General features: G+C 42.6%; 1 long non-coding RNA gene across 3 annotated transcripts in view; it reads left to right on the forward strand.

The window, feature by feature from the left end:
* The first annotated feature begins 7369 nt into the window (after nucleotides 1-7369).
* The window catches only part of LOC137517641 (uncharacterized), an 84956-nt gene continuing 66834 nt past the window's right edge, over nucleotides 7370-25491 (forward strand). For all 3 annotated transcript variants that reach the window (XR_011020605.1, XR_011020606.1, XR_011020604.1), the window contains exons 1-2: nucleotides 7370-7503; nucleotides 20836-20916. This is a non-coding gene — a long non-coding RNA (uncharacterized lncRNA). The remainder of the gene's footprint in view (nucleotides 7504-20835; nucleotides 20917-25491) is intronic.

Genomic DNA, 25491 nt, shown 5'->3' on the forward strand with positions numbered 1-25491 from the left:
TTAAGCCCATCAGTGTCATCCCACCCTGGGCAGGACTTGGATGCGGACGTGGTATGCCAATATTTTAATTCTTATTTCTGTTTTCCTGCTTTTTTCATCCTTTCCTTTCACTCAATTCCCATTCTTTGTTATTCTCTTTTTCTTTTCATTTTTTCCCCTTCACCTCTTTCCCCTCTTTTTTTGGCCTGCCATGCTTCTGCGCATGCCTCGTTCCCGCCTTTGTGGGGATATTGACACTGGTGCGCAGACAGGGGGGCACCATCTGATGGCGTACTATACGCCCACATGGATTGCCCGCCGTCTACTGTCTGCGCACGCTTGAGCCTGACTCCTGTGAGACGCATTGGGCATGCGCCGCGCGGGGGACTTTACGCTTAGCACGGGCGCCTGGAACGCATTAAGCCGCGCCCCTATGTGGACGCGGCTGACGCACTTCCGGGTGAAACGCCTCATATGGCATGGGGAACGCCAGCAACCATACGGGCATCTACTCTCACGGTCTGAGAGTCCTGAGGAGCCGGATTACCGGCGAAACCGGTCGACTTGTAGCCTTCAGCAGCTCCAGCTCACAGTCTGATGCATAGCCTGATGCCTCTTTACATGCTTCTTCATGCACGGATTTCCGCCATTTTCCGCCTATGGAAGCAAGCTTGCCTCTGAACCCAGATAATCCCAAGGACTGGTAGCTATAACGCAGTTTTCTATCTTGCTGGATTGCAAACTAACTCCTATATGTCCTGTCACAGGACAGACACATGGATTGCTGATACATTGCTTGATGGCTTTTCTAACCCCATCTACTGAGTACATGTTTTGATAAGTTTGCACTTGGATGTTGCGATTGAACATCTGTGATCAGCTTGCTACAATAGAACTCTGGCTTATACTGGCAGCAGGACACTTTGATTTGCACCTGAGTTGGTCAGCTTGAATCATTTAAGGTCATTTCTATTGAGCATACCTCTTGACAAACCTACACTTGGATGTTGCGATTGGACATCTGTGATCTGTTCACTATGATTGATCTCTGGTTTACACTGGCAGCAGGATACTCTGGTCTGCACCTGAGTCGATTAACTTGAACAATTTAGGGTTATGAACTTACCTTTTTATTGAAAGAATCGTTTATTACAGCTATATATCAACAGTCCTTATACTCTGGATGAAATGTACAGATTGCTATTGCTATCATAGAGGCTACTTTCTTATTTACAGGCATTCGAGCTGCGTTGGCTTTCAGACCGTTACTAATCCAATTTATATGCCCACATATGTATGGATATTTATAATTGTTATATGATGTGCTTTTTTTAATAATAAATATTTTTTACTTTTTGATTAACTACATGACTCATTGAGTACTTTGGTTTGCAGATGGGTTCTGCTTTCCTTTTTTACTCTCTCTAAAACTCCCCTAGTAGTGCCTAACCCTAAAACTCCTATATCGTTTATCAAATTATTTTTTAAATCGATATATTTAGTTATTTGAGGAGTATTTGTATTTTGCAGAGAATATTGTTTTTGTTATGAAACTTTACATGGATAGAAACAATAATTATGGTAAGTATGTTTGTAAATGCTATTATATGGTAAGTATGTTTTTAAAAGTTATTATACACCAGGCATCCATTGTAAATGTTATTATTCACCGGGCGCCCAAATGTCCCGTTGGGCGCCCATAAAACGATATTTAACATGAGAGTCAATGGTGGCACCCTTTTTGTTCCATTGCCTCATGTGCCCAAATTTCTTGTGTCCGCTAATAGGTCCCAGGCCTAAGTCTAAGTAGACTTGGGACTGTACATATACATGTTGATCTCTTAGTTTCACATGTTACTTCAGGTATCCTTTAAATCGTCAGGTTCTCCTATTTTGTTGCATTGGTTCATCTTCTACCACTGGAGAACCTTTTTGGTACTTTTATTTTTTCTGATGACATAAACTCATCTACATAGTCCCTAAAAACTTCATATTGTATATGAAACTCTGATTAGCTTCAACTTTATGAACACCAAACACTTTCACTCCAAAAGACTTCTTGCTTCTATACATGGCTCATCCGACATTTATAATAAGTGAGACATCACCAATCTTAAATCTAATATTTTGTCTTTTTCTCTGTTCTGACTTTTATGTTGTGGAGTGACATCCAGATGCGCCTTTTGATTTATGATGTGTTGCACCAAAGAAATACCTGGGAAATGACCTTGAAATGATTTTCTTGGCATGTACACAGCAGATGCAGGTCATTGATAGTCTTTGTTTTGCAGACACTTTTGCTTGCTGACTTCTGAATCAGCAAATGTTTGGTGTCCAATTACACCATCCTAACTGCCTTAGTAGTCATAGTTTGACGGCTGCTTTACCATCTTTCTGTCACGGGAAATCTCTTCAGCTTTTCCCCCTCTGCTTCCTGAGGGAAAACCAAATGTAAAACATCAACAGGTATAAACACAAAGAATAGGCTGTTACTGTTCCATAATCCTGTGCAGCCTTGTCTTCTCTGGTCTCTATGAGAGACCAGACATGACACAACCTGCACATTATCCAATGATCTATAAGACTTTGTATTGCATTTTAAGACTTCAGACACGTTCATGTACATTTCCGTGAGAAACTGAACACACCACAGGAAAAGTCTTACAGGCTAAAAAACCCAAAACTGTCATGTTTTCCTCAATAATCTGTTAAAAGAGGAGAGGGAAAAAAAACCTTAACAATCAAATTACCTACAAAGCTCTTCGGAACGGTGAGAAACTAAGACTAAAAAATGAGCAGAGGGTTAATAGAGATGCTCATAAAGTGTATGACTCTGTATAAAATATTTTTTAGACCACCTCCAGCTCAGATAAATGGATCAGTAATGTGTTTCTTATATATGCTCCAACCAAACCTGGTGTTTACATCCTGCTCCTTCAACAATATTTGTAAAGTGGCTTTCTTCCACAAGAATAAAAAGACATAATGGGCCATATGCAATTAACTTTTTCACCTGTGTTATCTCCTAGGTCAGTAGAGAATTTTCATATCCTCTTTAACCACTTCGCTGCCCGGGTACAGTATATCTATGCTCCTTTGGACTTCAAATATACGCACACCCCGCCGCTGCCGCCGCTGTCCGCGCTCCCGCTCGCATGTGCGCACGCTCCCGTGCTTGTGCACGCCGCACGAAAAACCATTCCCGATCTTGATCTCTGCCTCCAGCAATGATTGGCTGCTTCTATGAGAAGCAGCGCGATCATTGTGAAAAAAAAAACAGTTTCCCAGCCTCCCTGAACTTCCTGTAAGCGTACTTCCTACGCTTGCAGGACGCATTTACAAAAAATTACTGTGGCCATCTTGTGGCCAAAAAGTAAAACTACACCCAAAAACATTTTTCATTTACAAATACATTATTTTACAATATAAATTAACTCATTAACTCCCACACTCCCCAATTGTTACCATTTTTTTTTGTAATATTAAAATAAATTTAAAAAAAATTACAATAAAAAAAACATAAATAGTTACCTTAGGGACTGAAATCTTTAAATATTTATATCAAGAGGGTATAACACTGTTACTTTATAAATTATGGGCTTGTAATTAGGGAAGGACGCAAAACTGAAAAAAAATGCACCTTTATTTGCAAATAAAATATTGGCGCCAAACATTGTGATAGGGACATAATTAAAACGGTTTAATAACCGGGACAAGTGGGCAAATAAGTTACATGAATTTTAATTACAGTCGCATGCAATATTTAAAAACTATAATGGCCGAAAACTGAAAAATAATGATTTTTTTTTTTCCAAATGTTTTCCTATTTTCCCATTAAGACACATTTAGAATAAAATTATTCTTGGCATAATGTCCCACCTAAAGAAAGCCTAATTGGTGGCGAAAAAAAACAAGATATAGTTCATTTCATTGCGATAAGGAATGATAAAGTTATAGGCGAATGAATGTAAGGAGCGCTGAAAGGAGAAAATTGCTCGGATGCTGAAGGGGTAAAACCCCTCAGTTGTGAAGTGGTTAAACTAACTTTTCAGCATTTTACAATTGAAAAAGTACCCAAACGTTGGTGAAAAAGTACTATCAAAATTATTTTGAGTATTTTCTTGTTTTCTGGTGGCTTAAAATGCATTTTATGACAAGTTGTAAAAATATCACCTAGAAGGCCTAGTGCACACCAGAGCGGTTCGGCTGCGTTTTGCGATCCGCTTGTGGCTGCGGATATGCTTGGGTAATGTATTTCAATAGGCTGGTGCACACCAGAGCGGGAGGCGTTTTGCAGAAACGCATGCTCCCGTGGTAAGGCATTTTTTGGATTGTTGATGCGTTTCTGCCTCAATGTTAAGTATAGAAAAAACGCAAACCGCTCTGAAAAACGCCTGTTCAGAGCGGTTTTGCCAGCATTTTTGTTACAGAAGCTGTTCAGTAACCGCTTTACTGTAACAATATATGAAATCTACTACACCAAAACCGCTACACAAAACCACAAAACGCTAGCTGATATGCTACAGAAAAAGAAGAAAAAGCGTTTCAAAATCTGATAGCATATTGCGGATCTGCTAGCGGTTTTTGGTGTGCACCAGGCCGAAGAGAGTTCAGAAGAAAAAGTGAATTGCATATGGGCCAACGTGTCTAAGTTCAAGTAGTTGGTGGCAGAGTTAATATGGTCAAAGAGGAAGTAACTACATGTCCATAAAGACTCTACAGATTGACAGTCAATCTAAATGTATACACCTTTAAGGAAGGTGTCCTGATTGAGCGTGGTAAAGTGTTCCATAAGATAGTAGCAGCATGACAGAAGGCTCTAGGTGAATTCTGATGATGACTTAATTCTTAGGTCATGTTGATCTGAGGTTCTGGATGTGTGGTATAGTTCAGATGACCTAAATTGTGGATGGATTTGAATGACTGTAGCCCAGTCTTGAAAACGATTCTCTATCTTTAGGTAACCAATGGTGACAGTGGTGGGATTTTTTTTTTCAACAGTGTGACAGTGTCATAGATGTGGGTGTTTCTTGCAAGTCCTTATTTGAATTGCTGGTAACTGTGCAGGGTGTTACAATTGTCCTACAATAATATAATGCTAGTGCTGACAGTCATTCTGGGGATGAGGTGTCTAATGTACCTTAGGTGAAGGAGGAAGATTTCACAGCATCAAAGTTTTGATTTCTGAAGTGTAATCACCAATCAATTTATATACAGGGGCTTTGTACATGGTGATAGCTATGTAGATCTGTGCCCCCTGCCTCTAGTTGTGGTGACGGAAAATGGAGCAGTTTTCGAAATTAAAAAAGCAAGTGTAAATTCTTGGAAAAACACATTCATGGATAGTTCTCTTTAGGGTGCCACTCATGGATGAGTCTCTGGCTTACTGCACAGATATGGCTGTACTTGCGCAGTAGGTTGAACATTGAAATTAATAAACATGCCAGGTACTCACATGGAGGCAGTCTACAACACCAAAAATGACTGTTTGGGACCAGCACTGCATCTGCCTGATGTAGACTCCAAACAGCAAGAAAAACAAAGAGGGATTACAAATATTGAATACAGCTTTAAGATTACTTAAAGTTGAGATCCAGCTCATGATTGGACTTTGAAGTTGGGCTGGTGAATGCCCCAATCCCACTGTAAACTCCTTACCATGTCTATAAAGTTGTCCACTGGTATCTGTCATGCATTTGAAGTAAATATTGCCCATGCAAAATAACATTCCTGGGTATGCCTTACGTTACTGGTTATTGGCTTGAGTCAGAAGCAGGAAAAAAAAAGTGTCGGCGGCTTGTGGATGAAAAGGGTACCGCCATAGACTCTAATGCAATTATCATTAATACAGCGAAAAAAAGCAGAAAAAAATGGCACCCGATAAATATTGTTACCAACATTAGAACATTAACGTTTTTGAAGTATGTTATCGTTTTAGAAGCTTGCAACATTAGGTTTTTGTCATATTATTTCATTTGTATGTACAGATTTTACGTTATCAAAGATATTATCATTTATATGTGTATATGTTCTAATTCAGAGGACAGAGACAGACAACTTATGTCACTACGTAATATATTCATAGATCAGGGATATCATCCACAAATCGTTGATGATCAAATACACAGAGCAACTTTAAAATCAAGAGAGGAACTGTTGAAGTACACACCAAAGACTGAAAACAGCAGAATTCCAATTGTGGTAACCTACAACCCAAAATTAAAGACACCGAGGAAGATATCGAAAGCCCTACTACCGATACTCCACAAAGACAAACGCCTGAAGGAAGTTTTTCCTGATTTACCACTGCTTGCTTTCAGACAACCTCCCAATTTGAGACAAATGATTATCAGAAGTGCATTATCTGCACCAGAAACCCTGCAATAACACAATATGTGAGACCTGCCCTTATATCCTGGGCACAAGCCAAATACAAATACCAAACTCACAGAAATATCATCAAATACAAGACCAATTTTCCTGTGAGTGATCCAATGTTGTATACATGATACGCTGCATGAAATGCCCCTCAAGAGGAATCTATATAGGAGAAACAGGACAAAAACTGCGCACAAGAATGAACCATCACCGCTTTAAAATCAATGAGGGTAAAATGGACACACCAGTGGGCCAACACTTCTGTGAACCAGGACACAGCATGCAAGATCTAAAAGTACTTGTTCTTAAAGAAAACCTGAACTGAAAATTAAAAGTCAAAATAAACATACACAAGTCATACTTACCTCCCGTGTAGTCTACTCCTCAATCTCTTTCTCCTTTCCAGTGTCCTGTTTGTCCACTGTGGTCAAGGAAATTCTCTGTCCTCAATTTTGAAAATGGCCATTACTCATAACAGCTTTCTGGTCAGCAAACTGTAACATCGCCCACTTGAGCCATAGGGAAACATAGACATTACCTGGCACATCAGTTGTCCTCTCAGCTATAACTGACAGCAACTTATGTATAACTGACAGCAACTGATATATTTAAGTTCTGACAAAATGTTGTCAGAACTGGAAGGGATTATTGTCAGAAGAAAATGGTGAGCTTCTGAAAGGAACTGATGGCAAGGTAACTATGTAATTTTGACGTTCATTTGAAGTTACCTCATGTGTTTACTTTAAATAATTTTACTCAGTTTAGCTTCCCGTTAAGGGTAACTTCAAAAATGAACAATCAAGAACAATTTCTGAGTACAAATTTATGAAAATATTCAAGACATTAACAGAAGGTTTAAATTGTGGAACAGGGTTCATGACACCTTATGTAACATGATTGATTTGGCTTCATGATCTTCAGAAACCTGCTGGATTTCATGTATGCTTGCACTAACTCACTGGCTCCAGCCTGCTGATCACCTGACACCTAACGGATAAACAGTAACCAGCACAACTGTCATCTTCGTGTTTACTATTTACCTGCATCAGTGTTTTACTTCAGCTAACATCTGGAAATATGCCTGAAGAAGGGGACTAGATTCCGGAAAGCTTGCACAATTTAACTCTATCAGTTAGCCATTAAAAGGTATTATTTTTTACAAAATGTTGTTTTTTTCTATCTATATACTGTAATATGTGTAAAAGGGTGTTTCTTCAGGGGGAGAGCTTAGGGTTAGGCACCACCTGGGGGCAGTTAGGGTTAGGCACCACCGGGGGAGGGGGTTGTTAGAGTTAGGCACCACCAGGGGAGTGGTTAGTTTTAGGCACCACCAGCGGAGGGTTCTGTGTGAGAGTGGGGTTGGGTTAAGCTGTATTGTTGAATTACGTTACGTTTTTAACGTTAATATATTTTCGCTATCAACTCTCATCTGTTTTAAAACCGTATTTATTGTTAACCAATTTCGTTAACAATGTTTATTGTTATTGAGCTTTCGTTATCCACTGGCGCCATTTCATTATCCAACTGAGCCCTTTTTCCTGGCGCCCTTTTTTCACACACACCTTGAGTCCATTTGTAGCTGCTTCTTGGGTAAGTTCATTAGAAATCTTCTTTTGCTTTATTTTAAAAACATATCTGAATACATCTTCTGATATCTGTCAAGAAAACAGGAGGTTGCTAGATGTGCAGTTGCAAAGCTATGAAAAACCAAGGAGCCACTCTACAACCCCATCATTGTCCACTTTTGTTAGTCACTTGGAACTTGCTGCTCATGCCGTAGCATACTTATCAACTTCATACTGATTTTTTCCTCTCCTTTATACCTATGAACACCTGCAGGGAAGACAATGACCTATTGTGTGGCTCCATAGTTTTTGAAACAATACATTGATGCAGGGGCGCCTCTAGCCATTTTATCACTTCAGGCGAGAAAACATGTGGAGCCATACCCCTGCCCTCCCTCCCCCGTGGGGCCCCCCATTAAAATAATCATAACGCGGCAATGTTTTACCAGAAAATAATCGTAATGCGGCAGAAAAGAAGAAAGGCAAAAGGGACATAAGGAGGCACAGGGGGACAGAAGGAGGCACAAAGGGGCACAGAAAGAGGCAGAGGTGGCACAGGGGACTGAAGGAAGCACATGGAGAAAGGAGGCACAAAGGGAGACAGAAGGACAAACAGGTGGTCAGACATGGCACAAATAAATAAAATAAATAAATAAATAGATAAGGAGGCACAAGGAGACAGGAGGAGGCACAAAAGGGACAGAAGGAGGCACAAAGGGGGAAAGAAGGATGCACAAGGCTCAGAGATGGCAGCTGCCTGCAACTTACGCTAAGTACACGCAGCATAAGAAAGAAATAGAACACCCACGGGGCATGGCTTATTTTGAGGGTGGGGCTTCATTTGGGGTGGGGCTTAATCCAGCAACATGGCGCCCCCAGGACCAGTGGCACTCCAGGCTATGGCCTGTACTGCCTATGCCTAAAGGCTCCCCTGCATTGATGTTGGGTGCTCAGAAATATGCATTTAGGCTTAGTATATAAAAATAAACCATCTGCTTTTTTAAAGCGTTCGAGTTCATTATATTTTTTGGATTTAGTGTGTATTATTTTTTGTCACAAGTAAGCGGAAAATGACACTTTGTGACAAAAAAAAAAAAGTTATCATTTCTTCTAACTTGCGACAAAAAAAAATGAAATCTGCCATGGACTCACCATGCCCCTCTCTGAATACCTTGAAGTGTCTACTTTCCAAAATGGGGTCATTTGTGGGGTGTGTTTACTGTCCTCGCATTTTGTGGGGTGCTAATTTGTAAGCACCCCTGTAAAGTCTAAAGGTGCTCATTGGACTTTGGGCCCCTTAGCGCAGTTAGGCTGCAAAAAAGTGCCACACAAGTAGTATAATGTGTTTTGGGGTGTATTTTTACACATACCGATGCTGGGTGGGAGAAATATCTCTGTAAATGACAATTTTTTTTACACACAATTGTCCATTTACAGAGATCTTTCTCCCACTCAGCATGGGTATGTGGAAAAATACACCCCAAAACACATTATTCTACTTCTCCTGAGTACGGCGATACCACATGTGTGGCACTTTTTTGCACCCTAACTGCGCTAAGGGGCCCAAAGTCCAATGAGTACCTTTAGGATTTCACAGGTCATTTTGAGAAATTTCGTTTCAAGACTACTCCTCACGGTTTAGGGCCCCTAAAATGCCAGGGCAGTATAGGAACCCCACAAATGACCCCATTTTAGAAAGAAGACAGCCCAAGGTATTCCGTTAGGAGTATGGTGAGTTCATAGAAGTTTTTATTTTTTTGTCACAAGTTAGCGGAAATTGATTTTAATTGTTTTTTTCACAAAGTGTCATTTTCCGCTAACTTGTGACAAAAAATAAAATCTTCTATGAACTCACCATACTCCCAACGGAATACCTTTGGGTGTCTTCTTTCTAGAATGGGGTCATTTGTGGGGTTCCTATACTGCCCTGGCATTTTAGGGGCCCTAAACCGTGAGGAGTAGTCTTGAAACCAAATGTTGCAAAATGACCTGTGAAATCCTAAAGGTACTCATTGGACTTTGGGCCCCTTAGCGTACTTAGGGTGTAAAAAAGTGCCACACATGTGGTACCGCTGTACTCAGGAGAAGTAGTATAATGTGTTTTGGGGTGTATTTTTACACATACCCATGCTGGGTGGGAGAAATATCTCTGTAAATGACAATTGTTTGATTTTTTTTACACACAATTGTCCATTTACAGAGAGATTTCTCCCACCCAGCATGGGTATGTGTAAAAATACACCCCAAAACACATTATACTACTTCTCCTGAGTACGGCGGTACCACATGTGTGACACTTTTTTGCAGCCTAGGTGCGCTAAGGGGCCCAACGTCCTATTCACAGGTCATTTTGAGGCATTTGTTTTCTAGACTACTCCTCACGGTTTAGGGCCCCTAAAATGCCAGGGCAGTATAGGAACCCCGCAAGTGACCCCATTTTAGAAAGAAGACACCCCAAGGTATTCCGTTAGGTGTATGGCGAGTTCATAGAAGATTTTATTTTTTTGTCACAAGTTAGTGAAAAATGACACTTTGTGAAAAAAAAACAATAAAAATCAATTTCCGCTAACTTTTGACAAAAAATAAAATCTTCTATGAACTCGTCATACACCTAACAGAATACATTGGGGTGTCTTTTTTCTAAAATGGGGTCACTTGTGGGGTTCCTATACCGCCCTGACATTTTACGGGCCCAAAACCGTGAGTAGTCTGGAAACCAAATGTCTCAAAATGACTGTTCAGGGGTATAAGCATCTGCAAATTTTGATGACAGGTGGTGTATGAGGGGGCGAATTTTGTGGAACCGGTCATAAGCAGGGTGGCCTTTTAGATGACAGGTTGTATTGGGCCTGATCTGATGGATAGGAGTGCTAGGGGGGTGACAGGAGGTGATTGATGGGTGTCTCCGGGGGTGGTTAAAGGGGAAAATAGATGCAATCAATGCACTGGGGAGGTGATCAGAAGGGGGTCTGAGGGGGATCTGAGGGTTTGGCCGAGTGATCAGGAGCCCACACGGGGCAAATTAGGGCCTGATCTGATGGGTAGGTGTGCTAGGGGGTGACAGGAGGTGATTGATGGGTGTCTCAAGGTGTGATTAGAGGGGGGAATAGATGCAAGCAATGCACTGGCGAGGTGATCAGGGCTGGGGTCTGAGGGCATTCTGAGGGTGTGGGCGGGTGATTGAGTGCCCTAGGGGCAGATAGGGGTCTAATCTGATGGATAGCAGTGACAGGGGGTGATTGATGGGTAATTAGTGGGTGTTTGGAGGAGAGAACAGATGTAAACAATGCACTTGCGAGGTGATCTGACGTCGGATCTGCGGGCGATCTATTGGTGTGGGTGGGTGATCAGATTGCCTGCAAGGGGCACGTTAGGGGCTGATTGATGGGTGGCAGTGACAGGGGGTGATTGAGGGGGGGGGGGGAGATCAGTGTGCTTGGGTGCAGACTAGGGTGGCTGCAGCCTGCCCTGGTGGTCCCTCGGACACTGGGACCACCAGGGCAGGAGGCAGCCTGTATAATACACTTTGTAAACATTACAAAGTGTATTATACACTTTCCGTGCAGCGATCGTGGGGTTAACATCCCGCAGGCGCTTCCGTATGGCCGGCGGGATGTTGCGGCGGGTGAGCGGAGTCAGGCGCCGGCGGAGGATCGCGTCACGGATGACGCGATCGCTCCGCCCATGCCCCTAAAAGGACCGCCGCCTCTGTGGGTGAGCTGGTCCTTGCGGGCTCCACTTCCTGGCCGCCCCTGTGCGTTAGGCGGTCGGGAAGTGGTTAAATAGTGAATAGTGAATAGTAAATAGTGATAGATTCAAAACTGAAAAATGCACCTTTATTTCCAAATAAAATATTGTTGCCATACATTGTGATAGGGACATAATTTTAACGGTGTAATAACCGTGACATATGGGCAAATACAATACGTGAGTTTTAATTATGGAGGCATGTATTATTTTAAAACTATAATGGCTGAAAACTGAGTAATAATTATTTTTTTCTGTTTTTTTCTTATTCTTCCTGTTAAAATGCATTTACAGTAAAGTGGCTCTTAGCAAAATGTACCACCCAAAGAAAGCCTAATTGGAAAAAACAAGATATAGATCAGTGCATTGTGATAAGTAGTGATAAAGTTATAGGCTAATGAATGGGAGGTGAAAATTGCTGGATGCGTAAAGTGAAAACGACTGAAGGCTGAAGTGGTTAAAGCATACCTGAACTGTAAAAAAAAAGTTGATTTTTACTTACCTGGGACCTCTTCCATCTCCCCATAGTCTTTCAGGTCCCCCTGTGTCCTCTTGGACCCCTCCGTTGTGCTGCTGTCCCCCTCAGAAAGATCTGTAGTTAGTTGTAGTCGTGGGCTACTGCTCATGCATAGTCCCGTCTGTGCACCTACTTGATTGCGCTCTCGTTTCCAGAAGTGTTCTATGTGTGTGTGCATGGTACAATTCTGTTGCAAACCACACATATGCAGATTGTTCCCAACGATGGGAGAACGATCAAGGAGGCACATGTATGGGACCGGGCATGTGCAGTAGCCTATGACTAAAACTAGTTGCAGATCTTTCTGAGGGGGCAGCTGCACAACAGTGGGATCTGAAGGACACAGGGGGACCTGAAACACTACCAAAGGCTGGAATAATCCCCAAGTAAGTAAAAATTATATTTTTTTTCTTTTTTTTTTTTACAGTTCAGGTATGCTTTAAGGTTAGCATTAGAAAATATGGCTTAGATTGAACACCAGATGAGACACTACTATAGGTAAGTGAATATACGCAGCATCGGACTGACCCACCGAACTACCAACGGAAAATTCGGTAGGCCCCCTTTAAAGAAAACCTGAACTGAAAGTTAAAAGTCAAAATAAACATGCACAGGTCATACTTATCTCCCATGTAGTCTACTCCTCAATCTCTTTCTCCTCTCCCGCGACCTGTTTGTCCACTGTGATCAAGGGAATTCTCCGTCCTCCATTTTGGAAATGGCCATTACCCCTTCCTGGTCAGCACACTGTTAAACTGTAACGTTGCCCACTTGAGCCATAGGGAAACATGGACATTACCTGCCACATCAGTTATTCTCTCAGCTATAACTGACAGCAACTGATATATTTCAATTCTGACAAAATGTTGTCAGAACTGAAAGGGATCATTGTCAAAAGAAAATGGTGAGCTTCTGAGAGGAACTGATGGTGAGGTAACTATGTAATGTTCATTTGAAGTTACCTCATGTGTTTATTTTAAATAATTTTACTCAGTACAGGTTTCCTTTAAGTACTGTGACGTCACAGTCACATGACCAGAGGGCCCCCCTCTCTCCTATCCGGGCGGCCGGGCCTGCGCGCGCCAGTGTTATTTCAGCCAGGCGCCGCGTGGTGACGTGCGATCCGGAGGCCTATAAGAAGAGGAGAGAGCATCAGTCACTACAAGCTCCGCCTCCGTCCGCATCATCACTTTACACCGCCTGGCGCTAGACAGAGCCCTGGCTGGACGCCACAGCTCCGCATGCAGCCTCAGGTGGGCTCTCTTGTGTGTTGGGGCGGCGGTGTTAGAGATGGGAGGAGGCTGCCAGCCCAGGGGAGATTTAGCTGCCCTGCACACAGCCTCAGGTGGGCTCTCTTGTGTGTTGGGGGGACGGTGTTGGAGAAGGGGGGGAGGCTGCCAGCCCAGGGGGGGGTTCAGCTGCCCTGCACACAGCCTCAGGTGGGCTCTCTTGTGTGTTGGGGGGATGGGGTTGGATAGGGGAGGAGGCTGCCAGCCCAGGGGGGCTCAGCTGCCCTGCACGCAGCCTCAGGTGGGCTCTCTTGTGTGTTGGAGGGGTGGGGTTGGAGAGGGTAGGAGGCTGCCAGCCCAGATGGGGCTCAGCTGCCCTGCATGCAGCCTCATTTTTTTGTGCTTTCATGTTTCTCACAATGCGTTTATTTTGTACTGACATGTTGCTCATAATGCGTTTCATTTTGCGCTGACATGTTGCCCGCATTGCATTTATTTTGTGCTGTCATGTTGCCCACAATGCGTTTATTTTGTACTGACATGTTGCTCACAATGCGTTTATTTTGTACTGACATGTTGCTCACAATGCGTTTATCTTGTACTGACATGTTGCTCACAATGCGTTTATTTTGTACTGACATGTTGCGCACAATGCGTTTATTTTGTACTGACATGTTGCGCACAATGCGTTTATTTTGTACTGACATGTTGCCCGCATTGCATTTATTTTGTACTGACATGATGCTCACAATGCGTTTTTTTTGTACTGACATGTTGCTCACAATGCGTTTATTTTGTACTGACATGTTGCTCATAATGCGTTTATTTTGTACTGACATGTTGCACACAATGCGTTTACTTTGTACTGACATGTTGCTCACAATGCGTTTATTTTGTACTGACATGTTGCGCACAATGCGTTTATTTTGTACTGACATGTTGCCCGCATTGCATTTATTTTGTACTGACATGATGCTCACAATGCGTTTATTTTGTACTGACATGTTGCTCACAATGCGTTTATTTTGTACTGACATGTTGCGCACAATGCGTTTATTTTGTACTGACATGTTGCCCGCATTGCATTTATTTTGTACTGACATGATGCTCACAATGCGTTTTTTTTGTACTGACATGTTGCTCACAATGCGTTTATTTTGTACTGACATGTTGCGCGCAATGCGTTTATTTTGTCCTGACATGTTGCTCGCAATGCGTTTATTTTGTACTAACATGTTGCTCACAATGCGTTTATTTTGTCCTGACATGTTGCTCACAATGCGTTTTTTTTGTACTGACATGTTGCTCACAATGCGTTTATTTTGTACTGACATGTTGCTCATAATGCGTTTATTTTGTACTGACATGTTGCACACAATGCGTTTACTTTGTACTGACATGTTGCTCACAATGCGTTTATTTTGTACTGACATGTTGCGCACAATGCGTTTATTTTGTACTGACATGTTGCCCGCATTGCATTTATTTTGTACTGACATGATGCTCACAATGCGTTTATTTTGTACTGACATGTTGCTCACAATGCGTTTATTTTGTACTGACATGTTGCGCACAATGCGTTTATTTTGTACTGACATGTTGCCCGCATTGCATTTATTTTGTACTGACATGATGCTCACAATGCGTTTTTTTTGTACTGACATGTTGCTCACAATGCGTTTATTTTGTACTGACATGTTGCGCGCAATGCGTTTATTTTGTCCTGACATGTTGCTCGCAATGCGTTTATTTTGTACTAACATGTTGCTCACAATGCGTTTATTTTGTCCTGACATGTTGCTCACAATGCGTTTATTTTGTACTGACATGTTGCTCACAACGCGTTTATCTTGTACTGACATTTTTGCCCGCATTGCGTTTATTTTGTGCTGTCATGTTGCTCACAATGCGTTTATTTTGTTTTGACGTGTTGCCTGCATTGTGTTTATTTTGTGCTAACGTTGCTCTCAATGCGTTTATTTTGTGCTGACATGTTATTTTCTGGTGTCAGAATCAGAATCAGAATCTTTATTTTCGCCAAGCACGACTGGGACGTGCCCGGAATTGGGTTTGGCACATACAGGGGTGCTGATACATGAAATAGTTACAGTTACAGGACAGGACATGCAGTAGGAACAGAACATTATATAGCATTTATACAGAGGGAGACAATGTGGCATAAGTAACCACACCAAAACAAAGCAAAATAACCAAAAAATACACTTAAGCTGGAGCATCGTCTATATGCAGAGTGCCTCAGTGCGGGCATGATATTTGGGGAGGAGATGGGCATTTCCATGGAGAGAGTTAAGAACGTTGACAGCCGAGGGAAAAAAACTGTTCTTATGTCTTGAGGTCCTGGTGAAGATGGATCGGAACCGGGGCCTTCGTCTTGAGGGGAGCTGACTAAAGAAGCGGTAGGTCGGGTGTGAGGGGTCGTTGGTGATCTTTAAAGCTCTGGAGTTCAGCCTAGAGTGGTAGAGGAGGTCTAGAGTGGGAAGAGGTCTCCCGATGATCTTCTTTGCTGATCTAATGTCCCTCTGCAGTTTGAGCCTGTCGCTGGTGGAGGAACTGGCGTACCACACCAGGATGTCTGGGGTAACTTGCTGCATTTATAATTTGATGGTCATAGTTGGCTATGTTTGCTGCTTTGGGGTTATGGTATACTATTAGCATCACACAGTTTCTGCACACCCATGATGCGAAGTCTCGCTTGACCACATCATGGCGTAAACACTGCTTTCTTATGCCTCGCTGTTGCATCATTACGTTAGCTCCGCCCATACAATGTCATGGACACGCCCATTTTTCACCACGGCACGTGCGCCCCCCCCCCCCTCGTCCCAGGTTGGATCCACTGGACACCACAAAAATCTGGTCACTCTACTATTTATTTATATAGCACTGACACCTCTTGCAGCACTTTGCAGAGTCCATAGTCATGTCACACTGGGCAATATTGGTGAAAGAACGCTGTTTCATTTTTAGTTCTGATGCTTGGGCTTGGGTATGTGTGCTCCGCCTCTGAGTCTTGGGCTGGGTGGGCCCTAGACTGAAATTACTATGGTGGGCCCCAAGGGTCCCAGTCTGACCCTGAATATACGGTAACCTGTGTGAGCTTATTAAAAACTTTTTGATATTTGTGGTAACACCAGTCCATTGAGCAACCAACCAGCTGCATGAATCTGAGACAACAACAGTGAGAGATGTCTCTGGTAGGGAAGGTCATCTGCCTCCCTCATACAGTCTGCAGCAGGTGCAATGACAGCCTTCCTATTGCACTCCTCCCTAATAGTTCATAAACTAACAATCCACTGGACTTATAGAAAGTTAGAAACACATATTGTCCCCTGGGGTCCTTTAGTGACATGAGAAAACAACTGTTCAATCAGTGGTCGTAGTGGTAGTATTAACCCCAAACCCTATGTTTGGTGCACTAATCTGTTCCTTAATTTCTGGTGTTAAAAATGCAGCCAGTAACTTTATTTTTAATTTTGTGTACATAACTATATTAATTTTTACAATTTAGAAGCATTTGTTTAGCTTGTTGTGATCCTCCTTCTGGAAAGTCTGTCACAACACAGAACTGACAAGTTAGTTAGATCTGAGGATCAATTAGTATTTAAATTACCGATACAGACAAAACATGACTTCCTTTTTCTATGAACCAGGATGGTAAAAAAACAAAAATCAAAATAAGGGTGAAGAGATGTTCGGAAACACAAGCAGTAGATATAACACAGCTGCTTCTGTTCTCAGTTTACACACCTTGCCAAAAGCATCATTGCCAGCTGCATTGTAACTTTAGATGACTTAAGTACTGCTACACAATAAAACGGAACATGTTTCTGTACTCCACTAGCACAATTTATCACAAGCACAAGCATGGAAGGCAGAAATAAGAATATGCCATTGCCTTGATATAATTATTCTCAAAAGTGGGAGAGTGCTAACAAAACACTAGAAAATGCTAAAAACATTTAAAGCATTTCAAATGCCTGTACCTGCCTGTTGGATAATGATGAGGGAGCCAACGGCCTGAATGGGGCTGGAGGAAGACCCAGGTTATATAGATACTTTTTTTTTTTCATTTTAGGTTTTCTTTAACCACTTCAGCCTACAGCGTTGCTTCACCTTATGCATACAAGCAACTTTCACCTCCCATTCATTCGCCAATAACTTTATAACTACTTGGGTGGTACATTTTGCTAAGAATTATACATACGCATCTCCAGGTATCCTCAGGAATTTATTCCTCTAAACTGGTCTCCATTAGTCCAGCATATACAATCTAAACTTCAAGCATGGTGTAAATTGCCGATTAATGTGGCCGGCAGAGCGAATCCCGTATGCTATACATTTCCTGGAATGCCCCCATTTATCTCCCGTTTTCACTCTTCTCCAAATTAAATACCCTCCTCACTCAGTTAATTTGGAATAAGGGTAGACAATGCCTACCACTCCAAACACTACAATGTCCAAAAGACCTTGGAGGTCTAGCAGTACCTAACTGTCATGTTTATTATCTGGCTGCCCAGCTTTCTTACATTTACTTTGATCTTAATCTTCAGAAATATAGATTGGTGGGGCTCTTGTCAGATTTCCCAGCACTTCAACAACTCGAACCCATTACCATTATACTCACAGGAGCCAAAAATTCCTATTACACCAAAGAAAATCCGACTACTTTTACCCAAACTCTAAAAGCATGGGATACAGCTCACAAATGAATACTAGCAAAACCTGTCTATCTCAACTCACCAATATAAACCGTCCATAACTGTATTTCAGCAGGAGCAACTGCATGTAAGAAGCAAATAAGGTTATCTTAAAAAGAGGCACATGCTGCCGCTCAGGACTTAGAAAAGTATGAAAACCTTTATTGAGCACAATTGCAAATCACTAACCCACCCTAAAAACAATTAAAATACTGTGGAGCGCTTCTCAACAATACCAATCTCAGCACAACAACACACACTCCATTCACTCCGGTACCTTCCCTTTATATCCGCAGAGTGTGGAGACAAAGTGGCTGCTGAATATGGTATATGAGATGGCCGCTTGCCGTGCTTAGGGCTCAAACTGCATACATTTTCCAGCAATATTGGGAACAGTCTCTGGGCAGCAATGTCTTACCACCTCGCGACCAAACAGATTCCTCTGATCACCTTCCCTCTTGTCAACGCTGGTTGCATAGCATCCTCCGTTTTCTACTCAACCCTCCACCGCTTCCGGTTTTCTCAACCCACCATGTGATTACTTATGGGGAGAGGAGGGGAGACGGATGTCCTTCTGCTGCAGCACGGCCGGCCAGCTAGTAGGAGCGTTCAGACGCACATCGAGGTAAGGACACGCCCGTGGACGCGTTGCACCCGCCCACTGCGAGCTTCGTCAGGATGTATGACGCGGCGGGCGGGTCAATGATTTATGCGCCATGACGGTCGCACTTACTGGGCGTTCCTGCTGACATCACTCATAGCCATAGCTACATGCTTCAACTCCGGAACTTCTCCCTTCTCGTTGCTACTGCTTACTCAATCAGGCAACCCGATCCTGTGAATCCTCCAATAGGTATATGTATAGTCCACATAACAAGACTTGCTGTTTAAAAAGACAGCGACAGCCCTTTTACAGAAGAGTCTTCCAATACCGATCACCATATATATCCCCCGCATACCCTAAATATCTAACATTGTCAGCCAGTTTTTACCCTCATAAAAAGGGTGCAAAATGTAATTCTTGATTAAGACCAGTAGGAGGTAGAGAGTCCAACAGATAGATCCACTTTGCCTCCTGTTGCAGCAGCCACTTCTCTCTGTCTCAACCTCGTCTGTTATTTTGAAGTTTATATATGACTATGAACAAAAAGCCATTCTTCAAACCCCCATGGGTCTCACAATAATGTTCAGCAACTGTACTGCGATATTCCCCATTAGGCTGTTTCCCGCAGTTTATGTTGCTTACATGTTCAGGGATCCTCTTTTTTAATTTTCTTGTAGTCATACCGACATATAACATGGGACACGGGCACTGTATAATGTACACTGTCCATTCTGAATTGCAATCAATAAAGGATTGTATCTTCCACTCTTTTGTTTTATTTGGTGCCTGAAACGTTTTTGATACATCCACATATTCACACATGGAACATGCACCACACTTATACATTCCCTTAGTACTAAGTTCACCCAACCAATTAGACTGTGGCAAAAGATCAGAATGTACTAGGCGATCCCGTAAATTGGGCGCATGTCAGGCCACTAAAGGCGGTCTCTCACCGACAATGGGCCCAAAAACCGGATCGACCTGCAAAACCGACCAATGCCTAGTCAAAATGTCACGTATACGTGACCAATTGGAATTGTACGAGGAAATGAAACTAGGACAAGATACTCTTCCCTGTCTAGCCTGTACTTGACATCTGTCCCGGTTTTTAAGTAGCTCAATACGTGGAGTTTGAAGGGCCCTCTCAGCACCAGAGCACAACGCCTCATGTCGATAACCACGATCTTTGAACCTATCGTACATCTCCATGGCTTCCCGCTGGTAATCCACCTTACTGGAACAATTCCTCCTAATACGGGGGAATTGACCTCTAGGGATCCCCCTAATAAGATGTGGTGGATGATGGCTGGTGGCGTGGAGGAGGGTGTTCCCAGCAGTGGGCTTGCGGTATGTAGTGGTCCGCAGTGTATTACCATCCTTCTCAACACTTAAATCCAAAAAGGATATACCAGTTAGGCTGTAAGTGTATGTGAGATGTATATTCCGCTGGTTCACATTGAGCCGGTTCAAAAAGGTCTCCAGCTCACTCCCCCTCCACACCACCAGCACATCATCAATAAAACGGAGCCACATCTTGACATGGGTATCAAATTCAGGTAACGTGTAAACATCCTTCCGTTCCCACAGGCCTAGGTGTAAACAGGCATAGGCAGGTGCGCACGATGCCCCCATCGACGTACCGCGAACCTGCCTATAGTGGGTATCCTTAAACAAAAAGCAGTTGTGCTCTAGTACATACCTCATGGCTTGCCCTACAAAGTAATTATGGACTGGTGTATCGGGGTAAGTATCTGCCAGAAAAAACCTCAGGGCATCCAATGCAACCTCGTGTGGGATAGATGTATACAAACTTTCAATGTATATCCCAACGAGAAAGTCTCCGGGATCAACTGACAAATCGCCAATTAGCCGTAATACATCTCTCGAATCCTGAACATAGGAAGGGAGAGATGCAACCAGCATTTTGATTTTACAATCAATCCAAATGGCTAATTTCTCAGTGGGACCATTAATGGCGCTGACTTTTGGTTTCCCGGGGGGGCCTATTTAAGTTTTTATGAACCTTAGGGATCAGATAGAACACCGGGACCCTATATGTGCCGACTCTCAAAAAGTTTTCTTCCTTTTCATCTAGCACACCTTCGTCAACTGCGTCATCGACCCATTGATTGACTCCATATGCTATCCTCTCATAGGGACCACTGCGGAGTGGCTGGTAGGTATTTGTGTCACTCAACTGTCTCGCCGCTTCTTCTAAATACAGATCCCTAGACCATAGGACCACATTTCCCCCCTTGTCACGTGGGCGCACTATTATTTCCTTTGCTTGTTTTAGTTCTTCTAATGCTTTTCTTTCACCCTTAATTAAATTATCTCTGGCCTTTCTATTCCATGGCAATTTTTTAAAATCACGGGTGACTATGACTAGATCAAGAAATATTCCCAGTGCTGGGAAGGTATGTGGTGAGGGCATATAGCTAGACTTAGAGTGACAATCCACATGTTCAATCAATCCCGTTTCTATAATTCCTCCCTGATCCACACCTTGACCCCCCTCTAAATTCTGATCCCTGAGTGTTTCAAGTGTCCTAAGTGTTCCAAGGTCACCGAGATTCCACTCAGGCTCAATTTCCGGGATAATTCCATCCCGATTTTCATTGTTATGGGGCCCCTCTCTCCCTTCCTCATTTTTACTGTCATAAGTTGCCTTTAGACAAAGCTTTCTGACAAACATTTGTAGGTCTTTCTGTACTAAAAATTCATCACCTCCTTGTACAGGCGAAAAAGATAACCCTTTGCCAAGGAAGGAAATGTGGTCCGGGCCTAGGGGAAAGTCAGATAGATTCATCACATTCTGTGCCGTTTCTCTTGGTTGGTTTTCTGCAGGTTCTGGGACAATCTCCCTTTCACACATGCAATCAAACCCTCCCATATTATCAACTATTTGTACTTGCCCTGCCGTGGCGGCTGGACTCGTAATATAGGTTTTGAAGGCTGCACTTTCTTCTTGTTTCTGCCTCTCCTGTTTCCTTTTCCCTGCTTCTTTTTTGTTTCGTCGCCGCTGCCTCCGTCGCTTTCGTCTAAAAAATGTTTTATTATCCCGTATGCTATACATTTCCTGGAATGCCCCCATTTATCTCCCGTTCTCGCTCTTCTCCAAATTATATACCCTCCTCACTCAGTTCATTTGGAATAAGGGTAGACAACGCCTACCACTCCAAACACTACAATGTCCAAAAGACTTTGGAGGTCTAACAGTACCTAACTGTCATGTTTATTATTTGGCTGCCCAGCTTTCTCACATTTACTTTGATCTTAATCTTCAGAAATATAGATTGGTGGGGCTCTTGTCAGATTTCCCAGCACTTCAACAACTCGAACCCATTACCATTATACTCACAGGAGCCAAAAATTCCTATTACACTAAAGAATATCCGACTACTTGTACCCAAACTCTAAAAACATGGGATACAGCTCACAAATGCTTACGTCTCGAACATCCTCTTAAATATACCCCTCTATTGGAAAATCGTAGTCTCCCTGAACTGCGAAAACTACCAAATGCTAGGCTTTGGATTAATCAAGGTATCCTTTATCTCCACCAAATAATAGACTCTGGCCACCTTATTCCATATGAACAATTATCTACTCAATATAATCTTCCCGCTTACATGAGATTCGCCTATCTCCAACTTACTCATGCAATTAAAGCTCAATTCTCAACTCTGCCGGCTACATTTTCAGACTCCCCAATCCTATCTATAGTTAAAGGTACTTCCTCTACCCAACTGATATCCGCAATTTACAACACCATAATGTTAGAGGTCTCTACTCGCAGGGGTTACCTTAAAAAATCTACATGGGAACTGGATGTGGGAGAACTATCTGATGAATACTGGGAGGATGCTCTTGACAATATTCCTAAGGTATCCCCTCATATCCCCGACAGGTTGCTTCCCCTTTATGTTTTGCATAGAGCATATTTAACTCCAGTGCATCTCTCCAAATTTAATCCAGGTTATTCCCCTCTCTGTCCAAAGTGTGCTCTAGAGCAAGGAACTTTTTTCCATATGATATGGACCTGTCCCGAGGTAAATTTGTATTGACAACAAGTAACAAAATTTCTCCATGATAAGATGGGCTTCTCTGTGGCTCTTGACCCTAAAATCTGCCTACTTAATATAATTCCCCCAAATACATATAATAAATACACTACCCAATTGATTCTTTATGTTCTGCAAATTGCCCGTAGAACTCTAACTAAACATTGGATTCTTCCCCTTGTACCATCTACGGCAGAATGGATTGCTTCGGTAAAAAATATCCTTCCTTATCATGAAGCTATTTATCAATGACGCGGTGCTGCTGCCAAATACCACTTTATTTGGGACCCCTGGACCCATATAGCACATCTTTGATTTCTCCCTTACTATGCAATAAGCATACAATTCCAAACCCTTTTTTGCCTTTTCTCTCTGGATGTAGTTGGCCTGGCGGGGCCCAGGGTATTTACTTCTTTTATTTTTTCCTTTTATTTCTTTCTCGGTTTTTTTTTTAACCTAGTTATTATTGATCTTCCCGTTACTCTGTTTTGCTGTTACCCTTCTGTGGTCCAGCAGGATCATATATTGGAATCTTTTCTCTGCTACAGGGCAATCTCTTCTGTATGATGAACCGTTTACATTTTTTATCCACCCTGCCTGCGTGCAGAGAATGTCTGTTATTTCAACTGCTATTTCTTCCAATAAAATGACTTGCTGAGTTAAAAAAAATGATTTGGGTAATTTTTGGTGTGGAAGGTAAACAGTTAATTTGAAATGTAATATTTTGGGTTTGTTTAATAAAAAATGCATGTGGGTGTAGTTTTACTATTTGGCCATAAGATGGCTACAGTCAAAAAGTCCTGGAAATGAACGATCTCGCTTCCAGGAACTACAAGGCGGACAGGAAACTTTTTTTTCTGCAGAAAGACCTGATAAGAGACCATCGGTTTTTCTGCTGGGGACTTAGATCGATGAATGGGAACTATGTTCCCATACATTGATCTGGGGGCTATCGGAAGGTGACGGGAGCGTGCCCCGTGCAGTGGCAGCAGCACAGTCTATCTGGACAGATAGACTTAAGTGGTTAAAGCACCACTGACCTGAGAGGGATATGGATGCTGACATATTCATTTTCTTTTAACCCATTAGCAGCTGCAATAGAGTTATCTCATTTTACTCACACATAAAACTGTGTGTGAACTGCTTTGACCTCAGTCGGCAAAACTCATTGTGCTGTAAATTCTTGGAATGCTTTGGTCTCTCTCTACTAGTAAAAAATATAGCAACTGAAAGTAGAAGTCCTCTGTTACTGTCTCATACTGCTCCTTAGAAACAAGTGGCCATAAATACATGTTACAACACTACTAATTAGAAGCAATGAAATGTAACAAATAAAAAATAAAAAATAAGCTAAAATAAATTGGCCTGGAGCACTTGCAAGCCTTTAAAGGGATACTGTAGGGGGTCGGGGGAAAATGAGTTGAACTTACCCGGGGCTTCTAATGGTCCCCCGCAGACATCCTGTGCCCACGCAGCCACTCACCGATGCTCCGGCCCCGCCTCTGGTTCACCTCTGGAATTTCAGACTTTAAAGTCGGAGAACCATGGCGCCTGTGTTGCAGTGTCCTCGCTCCCGCTGATGTCACCAGGAGAGTACTGTGCAGGCACAGACCATACTGGGCCTGCGCAGTACGCTCCTGGTGATATCAGCGGGAGCGAGGACATGGCAACGCAGGCGCAGTGGTTTTCAGACTTTAAAGTCTGAAATTCCAGAGGTGAACCAGAGGCGGGGCCGGAGCATCGGTGAGTGGCTGCGCAGGCTCAGGATGTCTGCAGGGGACCATTAGAAGCCCCGGGTAAGTTCAACTAATTTTCCCCCGACCCTCCCCTACAGTATTCCTTTAAATAAATTGGCTGCTAAAGGGTTAAACAATGCAGATTGCCTGACCTGCTGATCCTCTGCCTCTAATCCTCTAATCTATGGCAATACTTTCACCTATCGCTACCCAAAAACTACAGAGAATTTCTCCTGCAGGAAAGAAATCAAGTGATTTATTGATGTGTGACTGAGTGATTTGTATTTCCCTGATTGGTTTTGAACAACTTTCACTGGAAGCAAAAATAAGACTTGATCACATCTGTGACCAACCAATTAGAGACAAATCACTGTGAAAATAAGAGACCTGATTAATTAGTCATGTACTTCTACATAAATTCTCCTTGGCAGAGAAACTCTTGTAGGTGTATTGAACACCTCAGTTGATATTCCGAGTCTTTTGATAATCTTACAATAGTAGTAGCTTTAAGTTTAATTCTAAGCCCCCTAACACTGGGAGTTTATTGTTCGACTTAGTGAATATTATCCCTCAATGTCATGATCGCTGCTGCAGCAGGCATTGCTGGAAGTAGTAGTGCTGCAGCTCAGGTAGTTCTGATCTCTTTCCATGCAAGCTGCATAGCTTTGTCTGTCTTTCCCTGCTGTCAGCTTGTGACTGATTATCATTCACCTGTGTGGGAATCTGCATGTCTGCTCCCATTGGATGACCTCAGTATAAAGATCTGCTTCCTGCAGGACTCCTCGGGTTTTCATAGCTTCAGTTTAAGCCTGTCTTGCTGTCGCTTCAGCCCCCGATCGTGTTTCTTGTTCTAAAGATACTTTGCTGGTTTTGCATCATATATTGGTTCATTGCCCATATATATGCATACCAGCACGTTTATTATTTTCCTTGTATTCGTGCTACGTTGAT

This window comes from Hyperolius riggenbachi, chromosome 5, assembly GCF_040937935.1.
Source record: "Hyperolius riggenbachi isolate aHypRig1 chromosome 5, aHypRig1.pri, whole genome shotgun sequence".
Classification (NCBI taxonomy): domain Eukaryota; kingdom Metazoa; phylum Chordata; class Amphibia; order Anura; family Hyperoliidae; genus Hyperolius; species Hyperolius riggenbachi.